Genomic DNA, 21,587 nt, shown 5'->3' on the forward strand with positions numbered 1-21,587 from the left:
TTCATAGGATCTTGCATATATATGAGGAGCATAGTATAACTAATAAATGCCGAGTTTGGTCAAGATATATTGAAAAACAATATGTTTTTTCATACAAAAACTTAATTTTCGACCGATCGTTCCTATGGCAGCTATATGATATAGTGGTCTGATCTTAATAGGATTTCGCATATTTATGGGGAGCACAGTAAAACTAATAAATGCCGAGTTTGGTCAAGATATCTTGATAAACAAAATGTTTTTTCATACAAAAACTTAATTTTCGACCGATCGTTCCTATGGCAGCTATATGATATAGTGGTCCGATCTTAATAGGGTTTTGCACATATATGAGGAGCATAGTTAAACTAATAAATGACGAGTTTGGTAAAGATATTTTGAAAAACAAAATGTTTTTTTTGTACAAAAACTTAATTTTCGACCGATCGTTCCTATGGAAGCCATTTGATATAGTGGTCCGATCTTAAAAGGATTTTGCATATATATGAGGAGTAAAGTGAAACTAATAAATGCCGAGCTTGGTCAAGATATCATAAAAAACAAAATGTTTTTTCATACAAAAACTTAATTTTCGACCGATCATTCCTATGGCAGCTATATGATATAGTGGTCCGATCTTAATAGGATTTTGCATATATATGAGGAGCATAGTAAAACTAATAAATGCCGAGTTTGGTAAAGATATTTTGAAAAACAAAATGTTTTTTTTTGTACAAAAACTTAATTTTCGACCGATCGTTCCTATGGAAGCTATATGATATAGTGGTCCGATCTTAATAGGATCTTGCATATATATGAGGAGCATAGTATAACTAATAAATGCCGAGTTTGGTCAAGATATATTGAAAAACAATATGTTTTTTCATACAAAAACTTAATTTTCGACCGATCGTTCCTATGGCAGCTATATGATATAGTGGTCTGATCTTAATGGGATTTCGCATATTTATGGGGAGCACAGTAAAACTAATAAATGCCGAGTTTGGTCAAGATATCTTGATAAACAAAATGTTTTTTCATACAAAAACTTAATTTTCGACCGATCATTCCTATGGCAGCTATATGATATAGTGGTCCGATCTTAATATATATGAGGAGCATAGTTAAACTAATAAATGCCGAATTTGGTAAATATATTTTGAAAAACAAAATGTTTTTTTTGTACAACAACTTAATTTTCGACCGATCGTTCCTATGGAAGCCATATGATATAGTGGTCCGATCTTAAAGGGATTTTGCATATATATGAGGAGTAAAGTGAAACTAATAAATGCCGAGTTTGGTCAAGATTTCTTGAAAAACAAAATGTTTTTTCATAGAACAACTTAAGTTTCGACCGATCGTTCTAATGGCAGCTATATGATATAGTGGTCCGATCTTAATAGGATAATGTATATATATGAGGAGTAAAGCAAAACTAAAAAATGCCGAGCTTGGTAAAGATATTTTGAAAAACAAAATTTTTTTGTACAACAACTTGATTTTCGACCGATCGTTCCTATGGCAGCAATATGATATATTGGTCCGATCTTAATAGGATTTTGCATATATATGAGGAGCATAGTATAACTAATAAATGCCGAGTTTGGTAAATATATTTTGAAAAACAAAAAAAATAAAGGCAAAATCATATTAAGATCGGACCTTAATATGATTTTGCCTTTATATGAGAAGTAAAGTAAAACTAATAAATGCCGAGTTTGCTCAAGATATCTTGAAAAACAAAATATTTTTTCATTCAACGACTTAATTTTCAACCGATCGTTCCTATGGCAGCTATATGATATAGTGGTCCGATCTTAATAGGATTTTGCAAGATTTTGGTCAAGATATCTTGAAAAACAACATTTTTCTTCATACAACAACATAATTTCCGACCGATCGTTGCTATGGCAGCTATATGATATAGTAGTCCGATCTTAATGGGATTTTGCATATATTTGAGGAGCTTAGTAAAACTAATTAATGCCGAGTTTAGTGAAGATATCCTGAAAAACAAAATGTTTTTTCATACAAAAACTTAATTTTCGACCGATCGTTCCTATAGTAGTTTTATGATATAGTGGTCCGATCCAGCTGGTTTTGACATATATGTGCTGCGTGCAACAGAAAGAGGGAGTTCTGCAAAGTTTAATTAAGATAGCTTTGAAACTGAAAGACTAGTTCGCATAGAAACAGACAGACGGACATGGCTATATCGACTCGGCTGTTGATGCTTATCAAGAATATATATACATTATGGGGTCGGAGATGTCTCCTTCTATGCGTTACACATTTCATGACAAAATTATAATATCCTCTGCAAGTGTATAAAAAACAAATTAAGTGTTTTCTGGGATTATTGGAGTATTACCGAAAATTCATTAGGGACTTCGCAAAATTAATAAAACCTCTGACACAACAGTTAAAAGGAAATCAAGTAAAAGGTTCTTGTCGAGAGCTCCCGACTAGGGGATACCCTGAACCCTCTTCTTCCAACATCAAATGCAATATATATTCTATTTTAGAAGCTATATGTCAAGTTAAGTGACTCTAGCTCTTATTATTTACAAAAATTGCCCAAAGAACAGGATATCGATATAGATTTTTATCGATTGCTTGAACACGGAAGAAGTTATCGATTATCGGAAACAAACTCGATCTGCGCGGGAACTAGGAGCACCTACATCTAAAGTCTCTAGCTCATAGGTTCTGAGATCCTTGCGTTCATACATACGGACGGACGGACGGACGGACGGACGGACGGACAGACAGACGGACATGGCTAGATCGACTCGGCTATTGATGCTGATCAAGAATATATATACTTTATGGGGTCGGAGAAGCTTACTTCTGCCTGTTACATACATTTGGATTTTGCACAGATACAATATACCCATTTTTAATGTGTTCAGGGTATAAAAAGCTGTTATTATGAGCGAAGCATTCGTATCTGCATTCGAAACTTGTAAAAACCTTCTTTGCAACGACCCTCTATAAGAATACCCTAACTTTACTTTACTCTCTCTACTGACGCTAGGGACTATAGGGGCAGTACCAAAGACAATATAAACACTAAGATGAGTAACGCGCATACATTAGAATGCGACGCAAAATTTCTAGCCTGGCCTTTGAGGCTTCGTACGGCATGCCTGCCGACTGGTTGTTCGTTCTCCAAAGACCAGACGAACGAATGCCGAAGTCGCGGCTTGCTGATGCTGACACGAGCTACGAAGTTAGTCGCCAGCCTGCCTTCAGCAAAGCTGGTCGATGCTGCTTTGCGTAGCTTCGTTTTCGAAGTACATTGAGCGAAAAAGTTTAGAGCTTACGATCGACGCAAAGTGCTTGTGCTTTACCCATGAAATGCATGCTTTATTTAAATGATATATTACCCTAGATATTAACAAATAATTTTACAGGAAAATTGAAGAACTTTTAAAATTTTTACACAAGGCGCTTCTTGCGCAATAACTATGTTATGAAAATAGCACACATAGATTGATTTCAGTCTTCTTTTTGAACAGTGTATGCTCGAGAAAAGTTCTTGTCTCAGCCAATAGCGTGCGTGCACCTTACGTTGTATGCGTGAATTATACATGCAAAGGAACTATAAAGTATGTAGGTATGTGTTGTTATTCACTGCTCTGGCTTTAGCTGGCAAGAAATTAATTTTGTTAGTTTTCTAGCGCAGATCATGACCTTTCCCAAATTTGTGTTGATATATGAATGCATTTTGTGTACTGAGGTTGGCTCCGCAGAAAATATGTATTTCTAAGTCGATGCAAATATTTAGATAATTTCTTTAAATTAAATTTATATTATTTTTATTCTCCAATTAAGAAATAAAAAATACAATTACATTTCAAGTCGACTCGAAGGTCATATTTAGTTACGACCCCATTATAATTATAATGGCCTCCTCGCGGTTTTCCGTGGGTACCGATTTTGCATCGGTAGCTAATTCGAGCGGCGACTTAAAAATAATAATAATTTAATTAATAATTTCAAATATAAAAAATTACATAAATATTTGCATCGACTTAAAAATACATATTTTGTACGGAGCCAACCTCAGTACACAAAATGCATTCATATATCAACAGATATTTTGGGTAAGCCGTGATCTGTGCTTAAAAACTACGAAAATTGTTTCTTTGCCAGCCAGTGGAAAGCAACACATTCAAATATGCTTCTATGTATGTATATTCACACGCATACAAACATAATTGCTTGCACGGCCCTCATAGAGCCGAAGCTGAGAGCACATTCTATTTTTAGCTTTTTCGTTCTCTCGGCTGTGAGAGCGCAATGCTACAGATTTCGTTGTCGTTCTCAATTTTCAAAAAATCAAGCTGCATAGTAGCATTTTGTTGTATGGCGTTACTCATCTTAGTGTTTATATTGTCTTTGGCAGTACTCTCCCAAGGTACGCTTAGTAACGAAAAACCGATATCTTTTGCTAGCCGAACGCTAACGGATACCGAATTAAACTATTCAACAGTAGAAAAGGAAATACTGGCAATAATTTACGCAACCAAATATTTGCGTCCTTATTTGTTTGGACAAAGATTCAAAATTGCCACAGACCATAGACCACTCACGTGGCTTTTAAATTTCAAAGAACCAAATTCAAAACTGGTCGTTGGAAGTAACAACCACTTGAATATGATTATGAGATTTCTTATAAAAAAAAGTTCCGAAAATGTCGTAGCAGACGCACTTAGTCGCGTTACAGTAGAGGTAAACGTAAACAATCAAGCAAACCGAACAAATTCAGTTCTGGTAACAAATAAACCAGTTAATGAATATAGCCAACAATTAGTATTCAACCCCATTCAAAAACAAAATTAGAACCCCACTTCGATAAGGGCATGATAACCATAATTCTAAGAAAAATCCTAAAGACTAACAGGACGTACGCAGTTTTCGCCCCAACAATATTTTCAATTTCGTAGAAGAATCTCTCAAAAAATACTTCTTACCTACAAACCTGTACAAAATTATCCAATAATGTTAGAAGACATGACAGATTCAAACAAATTAGAACAAGATCCAAAGGGATAGCAACCACAGGGGTATAGAAGAAACAGTAGGCCATCTAATGAGAAAATTTTACTCAACCCCACTAAAAAGTAAAGTGCAAATGATACATATACATTTATATACCATTCTTACAATAATCGATCAATTTTCCAAGTTTTCGACCGGATACACAATTCCGGCCAGGGACAGCTTAAATATTGTTAAATCCATGAGAAGTTTTTTCGTCTCTTTCGGCATTCCGGAGAAGATTATTTCTGATCAGGGCGCGAAATTTTCAGAGAGAATTTGTAAAGATTTTTGCAAACAATACAACATAGAACTACATATCACTTCTTTCCAACAATCCTCGAGCAATTCCCCAATAGAGAGATTGCATTCATCCTTAACGGAAATTTACCGAATCATAAATAATAAAAGAAAAGAAGAAAAATTGGATCGTGATCATAATGATATCCTGAAAGAAACATTTGTAACTCATAACGACGCTATTCACTCCACTACTAACTATACACCGTATGAGGTTTTTCTCTGGAAGACCACATCTGTTCGACAAGAATGTGACATTCAATAACGAACATGACTATTTACAAAAACTAAATGAATTCCAAACAACATTATACCTACAAATAAAAGGCAAAATAGAAAATTATATAAAAATATATAAAATATATAAAAAAAATATGCAAACCAGGACTAAGAAATCAAACGATGAGAGACTAGGCCCAGAGACATTAGAAACACAAGACACTATTTTTAGAAAAGAAAATATAAGAAGAATATTTGCACCCAAATTTACCAAATTACAAGTCCTCCTGAACAACGGTATTACACTTGTAACTACAAAAAGCCAGAAAATACACAAATTAAAAATGAGAAAAAAAATTAAAAAATGACCTTACCAATGTTTTTAAAGATGCTGCTAAACTTGTGCTCAAATTTTAAAAGTTCAACAATTAGCGGAAAAAGTCAAAGATGCTCAAATTAATCTAGGCAACGCCAAAGTTATAATATCATCCAAACATCTTATCCACAAAATAGACCTTAATGATTTTATAGACAATGTAAACAAATTCGAAATAGCCCTAAACGTTCAAATTCATGCTCATTTTTCCGGCGAAATCGTTAAAACACTAAAAACTAAATTGACCCACCTTAAAATACGAATAAATACCTTAATGCCAAAAAATATATCAAAAAGGGGTCTAGTAGAAGGTCTTTGTAGCATGATAAAGGTTATAACGGGTAACATGGATGCAAAAGATTCAAAGAATATCGACGAAAAATTTAAGGCACTAACAGAAAATGAAGAAAAAATTGTGAAAAACATAAACCAACAAACTATATTTGGCGAAGAAATAGTATTAAGATTCAAAAATATAACCGAGCATATTATCAATCGCAAGAGGTTCTAAACAATTTTATAAAAACTTATAAAAATAATATATATAAGACCTTAAATGAGGAACACAACGAAATGCATACCCTTGTTACAATAAAAATCAATAATTAACGTAAATATCGACATTGTATACAATTATATTAATAATATTGCAGAAAGCATCTTGCTAACAAAATTAAAAGTTTTCCCAAAATTTATTAAAAAAAAAAGAAGAATTCGAATTAATTAACAAACTAATAACAGAACAATAACATTGTAATAAAATCAGAAGAATATTTATATAGATTACTAACACTAGAAGCTTATATACAGGAAATAATTGTTCTGTTATATATTAAGATACCGATATTTGATAAAAATCAATATGAACTCTTACACATTGTTCCATTACCTATAAATCGAAAATGTCAATGTTACCAAATTATGTAAAATTATAGCTGGCCATAATAGATACTTCAATAACAAATGCCCCAAGGTCTATCAAACATACATCTGCGAAGACTCCGAATCGACAACTAACTCGATCAACTACCAATGTCTAAAAGGCATACTCTTCGACCAAACTACAGAGTGTGATCTTAGAGATATTGGCGACGAAGAAACCATCAGAGAAGTGGAGCAAAGGCACATTTTTATACCCTTGCAGAGGGTATTATATTTTTGTCGTGAAATGTGAAGGAGACATCTCCGACCCCATAAAGTATATATATTCTTGATCAGCATCAACAGCCGAGTCGATATAGCCATGTCCGTCTGACCGTCTGTCCGTCTGTCTGTTTCTATGCGAACTAGTCCCTGAGTTTTAAAGCTATCTTAATGAAACTTTGCAGAACTCCCTCTTTCTGTTGCACGCAGCACATATATGTCAAAACCCGCTGGATCGGAACACTATATCATATAGCACCATAGAAACTATCGGACGAATATTAAGTTTTTGTACGAAAAAACATTTTGTTTATCAAGATATCTTGACCAAACTCGGCATTTATTAGATTTACTATACTCCTCATATATATGCAGATCGGACCACTATATCATATACATAGATGCCATAGGAATGATCGGTCGAAAATAAATTTTTTGTATGAAAAAACATTTTGTTTTTCAAGATATCTTGACCAAACTCGGCATTTATTAGTTTTACTATACTCCTCATATGCGTGTAAAATCCTATTAAGATCGGACCACTATATCATACAGCTGCCATAGGAACGATCGGTCGAAAATTAAGTTGTTGTATGGAAAAATTTTTTCTTTTTCACGATATATTGACCAAACTCGGCATTTATTAGTTTAACTATGCTCCTTATATATATACAAAATCCTATCAACATCGGACCACTATATCATATAGCTGCCATAGGAACGATCGGTAGAAAACTAGGATTTTGATTAAAAACCTTTTTTGGTTATCAAGATATCTTGACCAAACTCGGCATTTAGTATTTTCCCGGTACTTTTTAAATAGGGGCAAAGCACTATGATCATTATGAAAAGGTTGGGCCTGCAAGGGTATTAGATCTTCGGCGTGCCGAAGACAGCCCTTCTTTCTCGTTATATTTCATACGGTCAACATCACAATAACTTCATCATGCAGCAGACCTCGAACGATCAAAGGTTCAGCAATTGTTACATACAAGAACTGTACGCTGAACATCAACGATTTAATAAAAGACGATTCAGAATGGAAATACGAAGAAATAAATCAGCTATCGATACAAGCTTTTGAAGATTTGCAAATTAACAGCACCAATGAAGACCTATACCTACACAAACTCCACCTGCAAGCTTTAATTAGCCGATACGACATTATCAGATAAAAAGCACCGCAACATCTTTATAGTCTACATCCTGTTTGCGATAACCGCTATAATAATAGGCGTAATATGGGTATATAAACCAGGGAAAATTTCGTTCGTTTCAATAGACACACCCTCAATCGACATCTCGGTCATACCATCCTTAAGGCCCTCACTCCACATTAGGGGGGGGGAGTTACCATCTGAGCCCCTCTCGAGATGGCACCCCCTAAGACACCACAAAGCAAGCCAACATAAACAATCTTAATTTTGTGGGCGACTCTAACTAAGACACCCTGTATTTCACCAAAAGTTCCTACACAACATTAGAGCACGATGTTGCTACATCAACCCAAAAACCCAACATCAGCAATAGACAGGATGTTGCTGTTGCGACACATATAGAAAAAGGGCACCATCGACGACAAGCTTGGCAGCTTGTAGACATTAAGATATATATCTACATACTTCTGTTAATTAAGAATATTCAGTTTGGTTTGAACTTTAACATAAAACGGTTGTAATCTTTATTTCGCATCATTAAATTCTTGACTTAATAATAAACTTAAGCTGAAGGAACCTTTTCAACATCAGAGGTCATATAACAAGGCACTAAGGAAGTCACCTTTAACACTGGACAAGGTTCTCCTCAGGTAACTCGTAAGCCGAAACTCGGCACCGATGATGTTGCTACAAAGAGTGTACCAACCAGTGCGTAGACGCACCCATTCAAGTTACCGGCCCTTCAAAAAAAAAAAAAAACCGTTAAAGAAAAGAAAATAATATTCCCGTGGTCGAGGCAAGAAAGTCTGAAAATCACAAATTCACAAAGAAAAAGGCATATGAGACTGCCGTCGACGACATACATATACACATAAATAAATTTCTCACATGTATAAAAGGGGCCAGGCAATCGTACAAAACTCACAAAAACCAAAGAACTAATGCTGCGCAAAAATAAATTAATTAAACGTAGAAAAAAAAAATTGTTTTTAAATACGCTTTCTCATCCCAGGCTAAAGGCAGAAGCCAGCCCGGATATACGTCTGATTCATTGCGCTTGTCCTTTCCTGCAACACATAACTCAAATCATTTGATTGGGATTTTTTTAATTAAAGCCTTTGTATTCATATATAATTCAAATTTAAAAGGGATAAACAATTTATGAATTGTAAGGGAACGGTCCAATAGCTACTGCCACAGCCAAGTTACATAAAATCTCAAATATTGAAAGCATGCACATGCGGTACTTACTTTTATACATATAAGAAACATATATTTGACACATATATGCATATATTTATTTGTGTGGGTGCTTTTTTTTCACATTGCTGAAAAAAAATTTTAACTTACATACATATGTATATTCGTGTTGTTTTAGTGCCTTCTGGCCACACCTTCTGTTTTATAGTGAAAGAAGAAATGTTAATTTTGTTAATAATTATAACATAATGCAATCATATTGAAGAGAAATAAATGATACAAGGTAAACTGATCGTCTGAGGTAGGGCGAGTACGCCTGGGTCCGGAAAGGGAACCAATCTGGAAGGTTCAAGTGGATTAATAGTGTCTTTTGTTATATTTATATTAGAGTCTCACCTTTTGTTGTTTTTATTCATGTGTAGTTTTCTCTGTGCGGACACTTACACAAATGCATGTAAACAGTCCCTAGACATAATGAGAGCGCACTGAGAGTAAGCCACATATAGCAGTTTCCTATAGTGGAAGCGAGAAAAAAAAACGGCGATGCCTTTCTATGGCACAAATAATATGGAAGAGAGTAAGCTGAAGCAGTTTCCTGTAATGTAAGCGAGATAAAAGGCAGCGATGCCGTTCTACCACACAAATCATATGTATTTCCTACTCTCTTGCTGTCTAAGCATGCGAGCGTGTCTCCGAACAAAAACGAAGGCGACTTTGGATCGGATGTCAACAATTTTCAATGTCCACACTAATTGTACTGAATGTATTATCTATATGTTGTTTGGTTAGTGGTAAGACTGCCCAGAGTGCAGACAAACGCCGGCCTCGAAAGCCGAATGGCTGAAGTCTTTTCATAATATGTGTATGTTAGTTCTTAATTTCTTACATCCCACAAACATATGTGTGTAAATTAAGTCTTATGGGTAGGCTGCAGGTCAGTTCGAGCTAAAGTTGAATTCAATTAAGTCTTCTGCCCAGGTTGCTGATCAGATCGAGTTATAATTGAATCCAAATAAGTCTTCTGGCCAGGTTGCTGGCCAGATTGGGTTACGATTGAATGTTAATGTCTTCTTAGGATGATTAGGGTGGAAAGCTAATGTATAAAATAACAACAATATGATTTTACGGCCAACTGCCGGAGCAAGTATTACTTTATTGTTTTTCAATCGAGTGTTCATACAAAACTGAATATTGTTGGATCTCAAAACTAAAGCTAAAGCCAAAACCAGAAGTATAGCTGATAAGCAATTTAACTTGCGGCATAGTCAAGTGTCATGTTACCAGCGACTACTTTGTGGCTGGGCATTGCACTGATTCGTCAACAGAATGCCCATAAATATAAGGGGTCTAGCAAGCGAGGGTTATTCGTAAACTTGTATGCATGTGCAGAGTGAGCCTCGCTCTCACTCATTGCTCTGCACACTTGTGTGCATCTCATTCTCCCCGCATAGCTCCTCAAAAAACCCCGAGATCTACAAACACAATCTACATACATATGTATGTTTGCGTTGTGTGGATGTAGATCGCACATGTAGACCTCGGCGTTTGTTGCGAGCCAGCGTTTTTCTTCATTTGTGTGCCTTTTGTGCCTGTGGTAGCTAAAGACACACGCATATTCAAATGCTCTATCATGTATTTCTTTGTCCAGTCAGGTACAATGAGAAGAATCTTATCTATTTTTATTATTAAAATCCTTAATGACCTAAATGAAATATATATATTTTGCATTTCAAGTTTTTTGGCCACTATATTATATAGATGTATATACATAAGATAAGGGCTGTTATTAGTTTTACGGACTTTTATGAGCTTTTATTAGTTGGGCTCAACCAATATAATATTTATCGTATTAATTTAGGGTTTGAAATGCCCGGAAATTTAAAAATGGCGCGTTTGCGCTCAACCCGACTGTATTGGATCGTAACTTAAACCAGACTCTCCGTTCCCATAAATTCACAATTTTTGGTGCATTGCTGCACATAGGCACAACGGTATCGGTAAATCAACGACCGTGGTAAAGAGCATCATTTCGCTCATGTCCCTTCGAGCTTTTCGGGCGTACACACGCCTACACTCTCCCACATTATTTTCGCTCAGGGCAGTGAATCCTAAGCTAGGCGCTGCCCCTCCTGCGATATTTGGGGCCCTCACCGATATATCAATGTAGTGTCGATACCCCAGGATTCTCCCCCATGCAACAAATAGTAATAAGGGAGACCACGGACTTATTTTGAAATGTAAGAACTGTCCTTACTGTGGCGAGCCCTGCTAGTGTGTCCCAATAAAGGGCGAGTCTTTCTTTCAGTGCAGGTTGACGCACACTTTCGAAAAAAAAAAGTTATAAAAAAAAGTAATTTTTATAAAATGTACGGGTGAACATGCTTTTCGAGGTATCGCATATAAGCATCAGGAACATTTTCCTTATTGTGTATTAAGACCTTAGAAGAATTGAATTATTATTTAATTTTTAAAAAATTAGTTCACATTGACGTATGAAACAATAGTGAATTAGCTTAAGTATTTGCGCGAAGTATTCTATGATTGAGCTGCGGAGTTAAGACTAAGGTAAGCTTGGAGGAGAGGCAAGGTAGTAGAAATCGATGAAAGCATTGTATAAATAAAAACAAGTAAGAGGTTCTAGTCGGGAGCTCCCGACTAGGGGATACCCCGAACCCTCATCTTCCAACATCAAATATATATATATATATATATATATATATCAAATATATATATATATATACTTGACATATTGCTTCTAAAATAGAATATATATATAGAATATATATATATATATAGAATATATATATATTTTAGAAGCAATATGTCAAATTTGGTGACTCTAGCTCTTATTATTTACAAAAATTGCCCAAAAAACAGGATATCGATATCGATATTTTGATCGATTGCTTGGAAACGGAGTAAGTTATAATCGGAAACAAACTCGATCTGCATGGCTAGATCTACTCGACTATTGATGCTGGGGTCGGAGATGCTTCCTTCTGCCTGTTACATACATTCGGATTTTGCACAAATACTATATACCCTTATACCCATTTTTAATGGCCAATGAGTACTTGGTATTTTAAAAGGGATACCAAAAGGCTATACATCTTTCCTGTCGAAAACCGCACTGAGACTACGCTAATTCAGATTATAAAAGAGAAGATCGCGGATGGCACAACCATATTCTTTTCTTTGGTCCGTTTATGTATATATTTTATATATTTTTTTCCTTTCTCTTTGTCCGCTAAAGTTTTGGGGTGTATTTTAAATTTTTTTATTTTTGCGGTTAATTAAGCAATGTATATTTTATATTTTATTTATTTTTGCGAAGCACTAGGTCTTCTCCTTTTGTATAAATTTTATGTAGATTTAGGAAGGCATTATGAGGGGCACCCGATTCGCTAGCCTCCTACTCTCTCTCTCTCTCTCTCTCTGAGCAAATCGGAAGGTCAGTCACAGAGGCTCTCCCACGTTTCCCCGATCAGCGTAGTGGATCGCAAGGTAGGCGGTCACCTCCGATACCCTGACCACACAAAAAAAAACGATATCGACTCGGCCAATAGTATGGAATGCAATATAGCAGCAAACAAAAGTAAAACATCGACGCTGCCGATCATGTCAAATGCAACATCACCACGCATATTATTGTAACGACATGGACACAACAATTAGAAAAAATCTGCGTGGGTATTTCCTACATTGGCCCATCCAGCTGTCTAATACCGAACGCCTAATGTAATCCACACCCATGACAAATGCTCTACACGCAATACTAACCAAAAGGGCGGACTGCCGCCGCCAACGTCTGGGGAGGAGGCGAGCAAACTACATTTATACCCGTAGATCTTTTGCGTGAAAAACGCCTAGCCCACGCCCCTGAAGATTTTCTAATTCGTAGGCATTGGTACCCACGGCTCGGACGACGTGGCTCTTTAGAAAATTTTTGGGCGAACTTGGTATTGCAAGCTTTGCCAAAATGGCTGAGTGCGAAGTTGCGCCTCCATACTTCCTGTCCCGGTTCAAGATGGAATTGACACGCGCATTGGTACTAGCGTTGGCGACTTCGCTCGTATGCGATATGCCGGCATTCCTTGACTTGGTTCCTGATTACGGCCAGCCTGTCCTTCTCGTCAAAGCTTCCTGGCCAGCTTGTAACTCGAACCAGTCGGATACATATGCTGACCAAAGACCGCGAAGAACGGATTCACCCCCGAGAGCTGTGCCCCGCATTTCGAATCGCCACCTCTAGGTACGCATTCTTATCGCCAGCAACACCGTTCGGTTCATGCGTTCGGCGACGTTACTCTGAGGTGAGCACGCGGGGGTGCGCAAATGCGTAATGCCAAATGCCTGGACCATTGCCTCAAACGATTTTGAAGTAAATTGCCATCCACTATCCGAATGAATAACCTTCGGCACGCCATACATGAAAAGTACTAGTGTACTAGAAAATTGAAAAGTGGCTGATGACGAAGAATATCCACGCATGCCCCCGTTTATACCGTGAATATTTCCCCCAAGAAGTCAATGTATATCTTTTGTAAGGGAGGATCGGTGGGTACCTCTTCCCCAATTCCAACCTGCATTATGTAATTTTGTGCCTTGGTTCCCTTACAAGTGTCTCATTTTCGCACGTAGTCCCTGACTTGTATTGCCATGTTGGGCCTATAATATAGCGTACGCAGCGCGTGCAGCGTTTTGCTCATGCCTTCATGAGCTGACGTCTCGTTAGCATGTGCTCGTTGGATGCGTCTTACAGTCAGAGACTCCGGTACCCAGAGTTTCCAACCATTGCCTTCAACATTATTTCGCGCGCCTTCTTCTTCTTAAACAAGAGTCCGTTCTGCACTTTCAAATCTAGTAATTTCCGTTGCTGGCTCATCATTTCATTTACCAGCTCTCGGTACTTAGCGGTCTCGAACACCGAGGTCTGGAATCCCAGCAGATCCTCCGAGGTCAATTCCATCAACATGTCAGCGGCGATGTTATCGGCTCCCTTGCGGTACCGAAAAGAGGAACGCTTGTAGCTCCAGTGACCACGTGGCCAATCTCTCGCTTAAGTCTTTAAAACTCATAAGCTACTGCAGGCTCGCGTGGTCGATGATAACCGTGAACGGCATCTTCTACACGTACGGCCGGAATCGATGTATGGCTAGTTTGGCCGCCAAGCATTCTTTCTCGGTCACCGAATAGTTTGTCTGGTGTTTGTTGAGTTTTGTACAGAGAAAAACGTGATAGGCCTTTCTTGCTGCTCGTCGTCTGTCTAGCTGGATTAGCACGGCTCCTATTCCGTAGTGAGATGCGGGGCATTCGATAAACAGTACCTTTTAAAATCGGCTTGAACCAATACCAGAGCTGTGGTAATGGATAGCTTCAACTTTTACACGGCAGCCATGGCCTTACCGGTCAACACAAAATTATCCGTTCCTTTCTTCAAGGTATCAGTCAACGGTACCGAGATATCAGCGAAGTGCTTTATGAAGCGACGATACCACCCCGCTGTACCTAGGAAGCTTCGCAGTGATGAATCCCAAGTAAAACGAGCACGTTCAATCTCTGAGCCGACGGAATCGCTTTATCCATAAGCCTGCATAATTGTTGACCAGTGTTGCAAGGCCCGAATGGCATGTGGCGGAACTGATACAGCGACCTCACCGGTACGGTATACGCCGTATACGCCCTACTCTTCTCCACCATCTCAATTCGCCAAAACGCAACCTTGAAATGCTGGATATGAAGTGTGTCTTATCGATGCGCGACAAGACGCAATCGCCATCAATCAGCTATATTCGGTGTTGCGACATGATTAGTTTTAACTAGCCCCTTCTTTTTAAAATGGAGAAATCCGCGTTTTCAACTGACTCCTCTACTCGTTGTCCAAATAGACAGAGGCTTCCGTCTCACCGCTTCAATGACCTGGTGCCTCATATTCCTACGTCTGCGGAAACGCGCCCGAGGCTTCACCTCTCGTCGAGTGGCCAGCTGTCGTTCACCAAAAATTCTATTTCGGGCCGACATGTATGGATACGTTCTTCCTTTAGTCATATCCTTAAACATAGCCTTCTTTATATATTATCGTTATCGTTATCCTTTTGATTTATATTGTTTATATTCGACTCATTCGCATCTATTTGCTTTGGTAGGTGATCCTTTCCTGCCTTTCTGTCTCGCTATCATCGCTTTCCCTCTGAGGTTTCCCGGACATATTTCGCACTGTGGGCACATAGTGTTTTGCTTCCCGCATCTGCAGCAGAATATCCTCCGTTCTTTAGGCAGTCTCTAAAGACAAGCTCGAGCTACCTACAGTTCCAACACATTAGCCGTGAAGAAGATACCTCGCACGCAGGCCGCCTCCAGTTCTCTAGGTGGGATTTCCTCACGATGTGATTGCAACCACACCTCGTAAACCGTTGGCTTCACTCCTTGCGAGAAGCGCGACGGTAGCGCATGCCTAGTTCGGCCCTTGCGACCAATGTGCCTTGCCACTTTTATGCACTCTTGGCGCAGCTCATACACGATGAGTACATCCATCGCATAAACAATTTTGCCGGACTCTCCTTCAAACCACGCTTTATTATCTTCACCAGTTCCCGGTCTCGCAGCAGCTTCTGGAATCACGCGGCGAGTTAACGCATGTGGTGAATGTCTAATAGGGCATGTCGCAATTGCACCCAGCTGTCGACCCTAGAACGCACGTGCACCCAATACCACTCGCGGGCACAGCCAGTCAGGAGCAGGTCAAAACGGCGCAAGACCTCCTTCAACGGGCATTGGTATTGCCTCTGCAGGTCCTCTATGAAGTTCATGGCATCCTCGCCGTCGAACTTGACGTTCCATCACACGAGCTTCAAGTACGCCGTTTCGCGTACGTTGGCATACGTTTCCTCCGACTGAATGTCATCCGCTCTCCGGTCCTATACTCTGAAGTGGCGATTATTCGGATAACGATAGTTCCTCGCCTGGGCGACGAATGCTGGGCTGTTGGATGAACAATCAGCACCTCGCGGGCTTTGCCTGTGTGGCTTTGGTGGTAACGACGGTGAAAATGTTTCGCGCTAGATACCTTCGCGCTCCTTTGGGATGACGTCTGTTTTGCGGACCCGGCACGATCGGCGTCGCGTAGCTCCCTGGTGGCCTCAGCATTTCGATAATGCCCTTCATCATCTCCATGAACCCTATTCGCATCTCCTCGCGGATGGACTCGCTAATGCCGGAAAGTAGGGCATGTAGATATGTCTGGTGGGCTTGAGCTTTCGTTCGTTGCCGACGTGATTACGGGTTGGGAACTTAAAGTTGCGTGGAGGTCTGTCTTGATACCCCTCGACCGAGATCTGTCTCTCCGGAAATTCATTGGCGTTCTCACAAAACCTCCTGCCGGACGCAGTGGTGGCAGTGCCAATGCTCCGTCAGCGTCAGAAGCACCTGTTCCTCAGCCATAAGTGATTTCTTACAAATTTACCACTCGTTTCTATAAAGCCTACAAATACTAATACTAAATAAATAAACATCCGCCAACATATCTTACTTATATTGAATAATAAATAAATTAATACCAGCAACAATTATTGTTCGGCTTAGCAGCTTAAAATTAAATTAGCATTATGTTCGCATAACATTTCAGTTACATATTGCCCTCCGAGGCAAGCAATGCCACTATTTTGTTTTGTTTTGCGCTTCTTGCATGTCATAAAATAGCTCAATATTATTTGCTGTTAACTATCTATCGCTTATCGCTTTGCGCTCATCGTAGTTTCTGTTATCGCGCTCTTTAACCTCTTGCACTTTGTCTTAAGCGGCTAGCGTATCAATGCTAGCGACGCCGCAATGCACTCTTGTCTCGTATGTTCGCTATATTGCATCTCTTATCGATCGCTTCGCTAAGAATTTTACATTTTAGCATATTGCCAATACGCTCGCTAGAAGCATATAAATAAATCAACCCGTTGCATGAACTTGTAAGAACTTCTCGCTATTAAGTGCTAATAAAAAAGCTTGTTAGCCCAACATTTTGGTGACCCCGACATGAATGTTTTTATTTATCATTATATTGTTGCATAAAATTATTTAAATTAAAATTGAGCTAGTTGTTACTAGTTTCGGCAGCAATTAAAAACCGCTCTTATATACATACACCTGTACGAGCAAGTGTCATGCGGTAAATGGCAGTAAAGCGGAGTCTATGTACATAAGCATACATATATACACCTACATATAAACGCGTTGGCTCTCGCTATCTGCATTTTACTTGTGTTTTGATTCGACTAACTGTTGCGCGCGCTTAAGAGTACAGTGCTGACAATAAGTCAACGGTCAACGTTTCGTGTGCAATTTTAATTCGGTTTTTTTTTAACCTTTTTTCGTTTTCTTTGGTTGCCATTGATATTTCTAGTGCTGAATCGCTGGCCCAGCCTACAAACACGGTGTCATTTTTAAAGCGCAAAGTGGCGTCCTCGTATGAGCGGTTGCAGGCTCTTCAATCTAGCCCCAACCAAACGCCCCTTGCCAATAATGATGAAATTGCATTGTCGGTGCTGCTCAAGCGGATTGAAAAAATGAAATCTTCATTCGAAGACGCTCAAAACAAATGGGAAGAACTAGACCTTGACGAAATCGGCAGTGAGTTACGCGAGGCTTTTGATGAGCTTTCAGTAACTTTGGAGAGTTCGGTGCGGTTTGAAATCGCTAAGCGCAGTAGAGCATTGCCGTCGAGCTCCACATTTGTAAATGAACCTATTGCTGCTGCGTCAATGACCAGATCCAGAGCGTTACCGACCTTACCGACGCCAATCAAATTGCCAACGTTTTCTGGAGGTTTTACGGAGTAGTCAGATTTCTTTTCAATGTTCACAACTTTCATCGAAAATCATCCCGAACTCACAAGCATTGAAAAAATGCAGCATTTGCGGCTCTGCTTGAAGGGCTCTGCGCTGGAAACCATTCGGTCATTGGGAATATCAGAGGCTAATTATTCCATAGCATTAAACTTATTACAAAAAAGATTTGATAACCGTCGATTAGGATTTCAGGCACACTTCGTTGAACTGCTGGGGCTCAAGAAGGTAGAGAATGGCTCCGCTGGCGTGCTGCGTAAATTGTCGGATAAGTTTAATGCCCATATTCGTGCTCTCACCAGTTTGGGTAGTAAGGAGCAAATTGCTGGTTGCATCCTTGTAAAGGTGCTACTGCAAAAACTGGATCCTGCCACGCAGGCGAAGTGGGAAGAGAAACTGGAGGATCCCGCCATTGCAAATTTAATTCCAAATTGCCACATTTTTGGAGCAACGCTGTAGAGCCCTAGAGTGTGTGGATGATGACCTATACACCGAGATCTCAAGTGGGCAAGAACATAAAGACTAACCCCAGTAGGACATCATTCGTTGCTACTATCTCAATGGCTGCTGTTTGCGTATTTTGTAATGATGAAGAGCATAATATATGGCAATGCCCAAGATTTGGCAATTCATCTCCGGAGATGTGTCTGAAGGAAGCAAAACGATTATCTTTATGCCTCAACTGCCTTAAAAGGGGACATCTTTTACGAACATGCAATTCCGGAACTTGTCGCACATGTGGCTCCAAACACCACACACTTCTGCATTTAGACGTTTTGCATTCGATTCTTCACTCTATCACTCCTATTGCAGCTTCTTCAGCCCCCGCCTCTACCCTTCTTGTTGCCCACAACCTCAGCAGAGATTTTGTGTTCCTGGCCACTGCTATTGTACTAGTTAAGAATCGGTCTGGAATTCTAGTTCCGTGTCGAGTTGAATTGGATGGTGGGTCACAGCTACATTTAATTACATCCCGATTCGCTCAACAGCTTCAGTTGAAGAAAAGTCCATCTTCAGCCGCAGTTGCTGGCCTGGGAATCGCTCCTTTCGCTACTGATGGATGCACTGTGAATGTCAATCTACAATCTCAAACGTCAGAGTACTTTGCAATCATCACAGCCATCGTAGCTTCCACTATAGCAGATCGCCAGCCAAGCATCGCCCTTAATACAACTGAGTGGAATGTGCCTGGATATATTCGCCTCGCTGAGTTGATTTATTTATCGGAGCTGGTCTTTTCTACGAGCTAATGTGTGTCGGGCAAATAAAACTGCTACCGGGATTGCCTCTTCTGCAGAATACACGCTTTGGATGGATAGTTGCAGGTGGCGGTTCCCTGCAAGGCGGTACCTCTCTTTTGGCCAATCGTGTATCGTCGGATGCCCGCCCTGATTCTGATGGCCGAACGGATGAGGTAATTCAACGATTTTGGGAAGTAGAAAGTTTTCCAGACCCTGTTGCTAAAGCAACAAACGAAAAGCTTGCCAGCGAGGCGCATATTGTTAAGAATTTCCAAAGGTTGCCAACAGGAGCATATTTCGTGCGACTCCTTCCTAAACTCACTCTAGATCAATTAGGTGAATCTATTCAACAGGCATTTCGCAGACTTATATCGCTTGAGAGAAAGTTGCATCGTCATCCCAACCTTTAATCCCAGTATTGCGCGTTCATTCAAGAGTATAATGAGATCGGACATATGACTCTTGTCCCTCCAGAGTCGTTACGTTTATGCAAATATTTTCTCCCTCATCATTGCGTGCTGAAGGAACAATGCACGAGCACCAAACTTCGTGTCGTGTTTGATGGTTCAGCTATCACCAGCACTGGATGTTCGCTGAATGAAATGTTGATGGCTGGGCCCGTCTTACAACCGAAGCTGTTTCATTTTGATGCGATTTCGCCCGTTCCCTGTTGCCCTTACTGGAAACATTGGCAAGATGTATCGCTGTGTCAGAGTTACGGTCCCAGATAACTATCTACAATGCGTCTTGTGGCGAAATTCTACTGATTCTGAAATAAGTGTCTTTAAGTTGGACACAGTTACGTATGGCACAAAACAAGCTTCCTTTCCTGCCGGTCGAGCAATGCAGCAATTGGCAGTAGACGAGCAACATTCAATTGCAATTGGTGCAAAAATTCATCGACGCGATTTCTATGTCGATGACCTTATATCTGGCGGTGGCTCGGTCCAAGAGGCGATCGACGAATTAAATCAAACAAAGGGCATCCTCTCTAAAGGTTGCTTTGAACTCACAAAATGGTGATCGTTTTTATACCCTGAGCCCATTGAAAATGGGTAAAAAAGGTATATGTATTTGTGAGAAATGCAAATGTATGTAACAGACAGAAGGAAGCATCTCCGACCGCAAAAAATATATATATATTTTCTTGATCAGCATCAATAGCCGAGTCGATCTAGCCATGTCCGTCTGTCTTTCCGTCTGTCCGTCCGTCCGTCCGTATGTATGAACGCAAGCATCTCAGAACCTATAAGAGCTAGAGACTTGCAATTTTAGATGTAGATGCTCCTAGCTCCCGCGCAGATCGAGTTTGTTTCCGATAATCGATAACTTACTCCGTTTCCAAGCAATCGATAAAAATCGATATCGATATTCTGTTTTTTGGGCAATTTTGGTAAATAATAAGAGCTAGAGTCACCAAACTTCACATATAGCTTCTAAAATAGAATGTATATATGCATTGGAAGAAGAGGGTTCAGGGTATCCCCTAGCGGGAGCTCCCGACTTGAACCTCTTACTTGTTAAAATTTAGCGATGGAAGCGACATTACCAAAACTTTTGGCCTTGCGTGGGATCCTTCAACTGATAAATTAATGTTTTCTCTCACTGCTACCAATCAGACACTTAAACCTTGCAAGAGATCTGTTCTTTCCTCTATAGCTCGTTTTTACGATCCACTAGGATTAATTGGACCAGTCATCGTTAAGGCCAAAATCTTTATGCAGCTTCTTTGGAAGGAAAGCTTGGAATACAATGTGCAATGTAGAGGTTCACGGTTTCTGTGACGCCAGCATTACCGCGTACGGAGCTTGCATTTATGTGGTTTCAAAGGGACATCATTCGAGTTCACGCCTATTCTGTTCTTAATCACGAGTGGCTCCACTTAAAACTCTTACGGTACCAAAACTCGAGCTTTTTTTCGCACTTTTGTTAGCCCAATTGATGCAGGAAGTAGCTGAAATGAAGTTATTTACGGGTACATTCCATTGTTGGTCAGATTCATCATGTGCCCCTGAATTTTTGACTGGTTCACAAAGGTGCCGGCCTGCGACTTGCCCCTTCTTTTTTAAAAGGAGAAATCCGCGTTTTC

This window comes from Drosophila novamexicana, unplaced genomic scaffold (genome assembly GCF_003285875.2).
Source record: "Drosophila novamexicana strain 15010-1031.04,08,12 unplaced genomic scaffold, DnovRS2.1 tig00001636-arrow-arrow-pilon, whole genome shotgun sequence".
In the NCBI taxonomy this organism is placed as follows: domain Eukaryota; kingdom Metazoa; phylum Arthropoda; class Insecta; order Diptera; family Drosophilidae; genus Drosophila; species Drosophila novamexicana.